This window comes from Physeter macrocephalus, chromosome 11, assembly GCF_002837175.3.
Source record: "Physeter macrocephalus isolate SW-GA chromosome 11, ASM283717v5, whole genome shotgun sequence".
NCBI lineage: Eukaryota > Metazoa > Chordata > Mammalia > Artiodactyla > Physeteridae > Physeter > Physeter macrocephalus.
Genome location: NC_041224.1, coordinates 170,110,932 through 170,117,298, shown reverse-complemented (window position 1 = coordinate 170,117,298; position 6,367 = coordinate 170,110,932).

Genomic DNA, 6,367 nt, shown 5'->3' with positions numbered 1-6,367 from the left:
ATAAACCCGTGTCCCCTGCATCGGCAGGCGGACTCTCAACCACTGCGCCACCAGGGAAGCCCAGAACTAAGGATTTTGATGAATGCAATTGTTTTTCTGTGTTTGGGGCAGAACCTAAAATTGGTCACTCTAAAGCCATCACACACTAGAACAGTCAGCTCGAAGTGTGACATGGGGTTTTGGCCCATCTGTTGTGAGATGTGCAGCAATTAATCTACTGCTAATAGAAGTTTAAATATTGAAGTTTGAACATGATTTTTATAAATTAGAAAGATTCAAGGTGGTCCCTGACCAAGGTTGTCATTTGTTCTCATTTACAATCAAATATGCTATCGCAAGTCAGAACTGAAGGGCGATCGTGTGCTGGGATCCCAGCCGAAGTGAGAGCTCTTCTGCAGGGCATTCCCCTGGCAGGGGACAGGAGAGAGCTGAGACCATCGTGCTGGAGGATATTTACTGTGGGTGTGTGGATGTGTGTACACACGTGAGCACACACACACTTGTAAATGACCACAAGGTCCCTGAGAACTGCATCTTGTCTCCTGCAGCATTTTATTTCTAAGATCTGGGCACAGAGTAGGCTCCCAAAACATTTGTGTGAATAAACGAATAGAATCCCCTGGATCTTGGTGTTTATGCCCTATCACCATATTAGAGATAATCTTCCCCTATCATGAGGCCATTCTAATAGCTAAGCGCCCATGAATGCTTTAAAAATAAGTTGAAAGCAGCACTAAATTCTATTATTTGTAGTGCAAGCCGGGCTGACCTGGCTAGAATCTTCCTCTGTCTGCAACAATGGGCTGCAACAGTTATTTTTAATGTCTCTGTCACGTCCTTACCTTACTGTGTGCTAGTTAGGGGGCCCTCGTGTGTCGCGTCAGTGTAATATCACCCTCGGCCTTTGAAAAAATGGACCGACGGTATTGCTTTCAAACACCTGGCAAATACCACGTGAAATGCTTTGCTTAATTGAGTTGCTTGCCTTCACCTTTGCTTTCAAAGCCCCACTAACCTCCAAGATGTCTCAAAATACCAAGCAAAACTTTGGCGCTTCTGTTAGATTGGACTGTGAGCCTTCCACTGATAGAAATATATTTAATCAAAACATGTTTGAGCTGAAAGACAAGCTGCTCTGGTGAGACCCAGCACTGGGATGCAAAGAAAGCAATCAGAGGGATATTTGCTGTGGGCTACAGGCCTGTGTTTTATGACTTTATTCCTTAAGTCATTGCACCATAAGCCTACGCATTCAGGAACTGGAAACCCACCCAATTCTCTCCTAGGTCAGAGTAACAGCCCCCTTAAGCCCAGACGTACTGCAGGCGCTGACAGCTTCGAGACTGGTCAGCTGAGAAGGCAGAACACTGGAACATGCCCTGGCTGACACACCACAGGTTCCCCGTAGTCAGGTTTGGAAAGATCTTTGATACCCAACAGTTCTGCAGATGAAAGAAGAAAGTGAATTCCACTGGGTCCTGCACTGGCTGGTACTATCTGATTTGAACACGTTGAGTAGTTTATGGTTCTTTCCCCAAGAGCAGCTCTAGTCACAGAACCACTGTAAATTGGAGAAGTCCAGGGAGGACACCAGGAATCGGGACTTTACCAACCCAGAATGCTTGCTGACTTCTAGTCCATTTTGAGGGGCATAGTTTCAGAGCATGGAATCTTAAATGCTTGGTGTGATTGCTGGAGGAGACTAGGGGGCATTTAGTCCAACACTGTCATCACACAGATTGCGATTTTGAGTTTATCTTGGTACAGACCGAGTCACATAACCTAGACAGAAACTCTGTTGCTTGACAACCAACAGCATCCCTACCCCCGGCCAGATATCAGAGCACACACGAAGACAGCAAAGATGGATGTATTGGGTTCATTCATCCCACTAGTGATAAAACTGCCGACACTCTGCTTTGGGTGGTCCTGAGATCATCTTTCTGTGAGGGAGGTGACAAATGATGATTGCATTTTTACAGAAGGCTGGGCTTTGGCTGATTTTGTTTGTTAAGCAGCTGAGTGAGTTCAATTACTCTGAACTCTGACTCTCACCCAAGACCCAATCCCAAGCTCTCATCAGGCCCTCTGAGAGCCTCCAAGAGGCCTGGGAAGCTTCCACACTTGGATCTGCTCACTTGCCATCAGATTGAGTTAATACACTGGGGATCAATGGCTTTCGGTTCAAGTTAACATTTGGAAGGAAGCCATCCCCTGCCCAGATATGCCACTGAACCATAGCCTAGATTAGCAGTTCCTATGATTTCAAATTTCAAGACAAACAGCTCCGCTGACATCCTCCACCACCTGCTTCCCCCACCCCCGGTTCACTTGAAGTTCACAGGGACTAATGGATGAGGCTGGCTATTCTGCCAAGGGCATCACCTTCAAACCTGAAGGGCAGGGCTTCCCTGGTGGCGCAGCGGTTGAGAGTCCGCCTGCCGATGCAGGGGACACGGGTTCGTGTCCCGGTCCGGGAGGATCCCGCATGCCGCGGAGCGGCTGGGCCTGTGAGCCATGGCCGCAGAGCCTGCGCGTCCGGAGCCTGTGCTCTGCAAAGAGAGAGGTCACAACAGTGAGAGGCCCGCGTACAGCAAAAACCAAACCAAAACAAAAAAACAACAAAGAAAAAACCTGAAGGGCACCTGCAAACCCAGCCCTAGTGCTACTGCAGTAACCTGGGTCTTGACCAGGGCCTTAACCCCCAGGACCGCTGGGAAAGATGAGGACAAGTCAGGGGAGCTCAGGAACACAGCAAGTTCCCGTCTTCTCAGGCAGAAGTCCACGTGCAGCTGTCAGAATCATGCACGAGAGTGGACACTGACCTGGGTCGCCAATGTGAACCGGTTGTCCCTGCTCACCCCCCATGGAGCAGCAGGCCTGCACCAGCCATTCCAGTTTGTCCTTGGGAACGGGCCTCATTGTGACCACCAGAGGGCAGCAAAAGCCAGCAATGGTGGCACAAGGCACCTCTGCCTGCCAAGAAATCAAGTGAAAAAATGTTAAAAAATAGAATTCGCACAGATCAAAGCCCTCAGGACCCAAAGTTCAAAGCAGCTCAGTGAAGGAGGAGGTCCAAGTAGCCATCATAAAAATATAGCTTTTACTTTTATGTGACATAGAGATGAGGAAGATTGCTGGTAATTATTGGTCTAAAACAGTCTTAATTTTGTACTCGCCCTGGACCCCTTTGGAAGTCTGGTGCAGCTATGGACCTGCATAGAAGTAGTATTTTTAACTGTGTAAAAGGAAATGCATAGGATTACAAAGGAAACCAATTATGCTGAAAATGCAGTTATCAAATTATGAAAAAACTACGATACGGTGATAGGTATGCTTCTTCATTAGCAACTCAAGCAAGGAACAAGATGGCAGACCTACCCTTGGAATTTTGAAGTAGTGATCAACATACAGGATATTTTTGAGATGTCAGGAAGGACTGCAGTGTGACATGAGCATGTCTGTGATTTCTTTGGGCAGCCACCAAATCACAGGGTCTGCTGACGTGGTGCTGTTTGTTTTTTTTTTTTTTCATTACAATCATAATGGAAGGAAACACTCAATTTCAGTTTGAGGCTATGAAAATAAAAATGCAAATTTTTTCCCGCCCAGTTTCATAGACCCTCTGAATTTTCTCCGCAGACCTCAAGGGGCCCGTGAACACAAATGAAGACCTCTAGGAGAATCAGAGGCAGAGGGTCCCCAGGAAGTGGGAACCTCGAAGGAGGCCCCAGGGTCTCCTCTGCCCCATGAGTCCACAGACCCCACTGAGCCCTGCTCAATCCTCCTGCCTCAGTAGAAGCTGCCCAGGATGACCTGTGTGACTTTCCCTGCTTATGTTGTTTTTTTTTCCCCCCTGAATGTTTTCTGGTCCCTGTAGTGGGGCTTATGAAAGCTTCAGGCCATAGCCAGGAGGATATACCACTGGGACAGTCTTGGCAGCTGCCTGAAGGGCGTGCTGCTAGCACCCTGTCAGCAGCAGGATGAAACCTTGGTGTGCCTGCCACGTTGATGTCTGAAGAACAGCACTCAGCAGGGAGCATATGCCAGGGACACTCACAAGAGACCGGCAGCACTCCTCAAGGCCAAGGCGCCTCCTTCTGGGGGACTCCCTGCATCCCCTCAAGGCTGCCAACTGAATCCATGATGGCAGCCTGGCCATTTCTCCCAGCAGCCAACGGGCAGATGCATCGATGTTAAACAGAAAGCTATCTGGTAACCACTGGGATGGTGAGGTGTGGCTAGACCATGGCTCTGCAGAGCACTTCCTCTGGGCAGCAATGGGAACCTCTGTGCAAAGCATCTTGTAATTGTCACACCTCCACTGTGGCCATTTTACAGATGGGAGCCACGAGTCCTGGGTTCCAGCCTGGCTTTGGGATTTAGGCAAGTCCCTTTCTCTCTCGAGCCTCAGCTTCTGCATCTAAAATGAAAGGCTTGGGCTTCCCTGGTGGCGCAGTGGTTGAGAATCCGCCTGCCGATGCAGGGGACACTGGTTCGTGCCCCGGTCGGGGAAGATCCCACATGCTGCGGAGCGGCTGGGCCCGTGAGCCATGGCCGCTGGGCCTGCGCGTCCAGCGCCTGTGCTCCGCAACGGGAGAGGCCACAGCAGTGAGAGGCCCGCGTACAGCAAAAAAAATAATAATAATAAAATAAAATAAAATGAAAGGCTGGCCAGGATGAGCCGTGAGGCCCTCCCAGCTGCTACCTGCCACAAACAGCGGTGTGTTCCAGGGCCAGCCCTGCAGGGGCCCAGCCAGCAGCTGCGGTTCTGCACACCCCCTTCCCAACCATCAAGAAAACCGCTCAGACACATACTTCACACATGAAAAGCAGCACGCACTGTGGGCAGCCTTGTTTCTCATCAGAGGCAGCCTGGGCCCCTCTGGCAGGAGCCCAAACCGGGCAAGTTTTAATAAATGTCTCAGACCCAAGATGAAATCTCCAATCTGCGTCCTCCGTAAAGAAACCTGGGGCCGGCTGTTGACACTGGCTGCCCATCCATCCAGCAGAGTACATTCCCAGACTTCACACAAGTGTCCAGAAGGGGTTAGCGGAATGAGGGATCTGGCTCTCCACTCCCCCCATCTCCCCAACCCGTGACAAGCAGTGGCTGGAATGAAACCTCAAAAAACACAGCAGGGAGGCGGCCCCATGGCGGGCACGTCCCCCGAGAGGCAGCCACTCTGCATTAGTGACCACCAGCGGCCGCCTCTGGCCAAGAACATGACCCAGCTTTCCTGACAGAGACATGACCTAGCAGCTAACAGCCTGGCCAAGGCTCTGCCACAAATCCCTGGGCATTTACCCAGCCAGGCGCGCTCTCCCCGCTGCCAGGGAGCTTTTTCAAAAATCTCACTGAGGTGCCCGAAGTTAAAGGAGCCAGACAAGTTCCGAACGGGTTTGGTTCACACAGCACAATGATCTGTCTGGAAGGGCTGACTCGCGCTCCCAGGGGCATGCTGGGTGCTCACAGCAGGCCCAGAGGTGGGCAGGGGGGAGGCTGGTGGTCCCATTTTCCAGATGAGGAAAAAAAGCCCAGAGAGGTTAACCGCTTGTCCTGGGTTGCCCAGCTAGAAAGCCGTGGCAGGCACACCAAGGTTTCATTCTGCTGCTGACAGGGTGCTAGCAGCACGCCCTTCAGGCAGCTGCCAAGACTGTCCCAGTGGTATATCCTCCTGGCCGTGGCCAGAGCTTAGGTCTCTTGCCTCCTGCACCACTGTTCTCCCCACTGCAGGAAAATACAAGATGACCCACATTCTCAAGTCATGCTGCCCCTGTGGATTGCGTCCCTACCCTGTATGCACGCATGTGGCCATGATCTGCTGAGTCCCTTCTGGGGAGTCCCCCCTTCTCCCAGGCCCCTTCCAGGGAGAAGCTGCTGCAAAGGAGGAAGGCCACCATGTCCTTCAGCTGCTCCGAGGACTCCTCCAGCGAGGTCAGGCTGCCCGTGCAGGTGCCGAACTCCTACTTCCAGAACGGGGGGACAGCCCGTCCTGGAGACGCAAGGGAAAGCTCATAGGCCCCCAGACTCGGTATGGACTCTGACAATACATTTTTTAAAAGGACTGGGTCGTATGGTAGATCTATTTGTAGTTTTTTAAGGAACCTCCATACTGTTCTCCATAGTGGCTGTATCAATTTACATTCCCACCAGCAGTGCAAGCGTGTTCCCTTTTCTCCACACCCTCTCCAGCATTTTTTGTCTCTAGATTTTTTGATGATGGCCATTCTGACCGGTGTGAGATGATATCTCATTGTAGTTTTGATTTGCATTTCTCTAATGATTAATGATGTCGAGCATTCTTTCATGTGTTTGTTGGCGATCTGTATATCTTCTTTGGAGAAATGTCTATTTAGGTCTTCT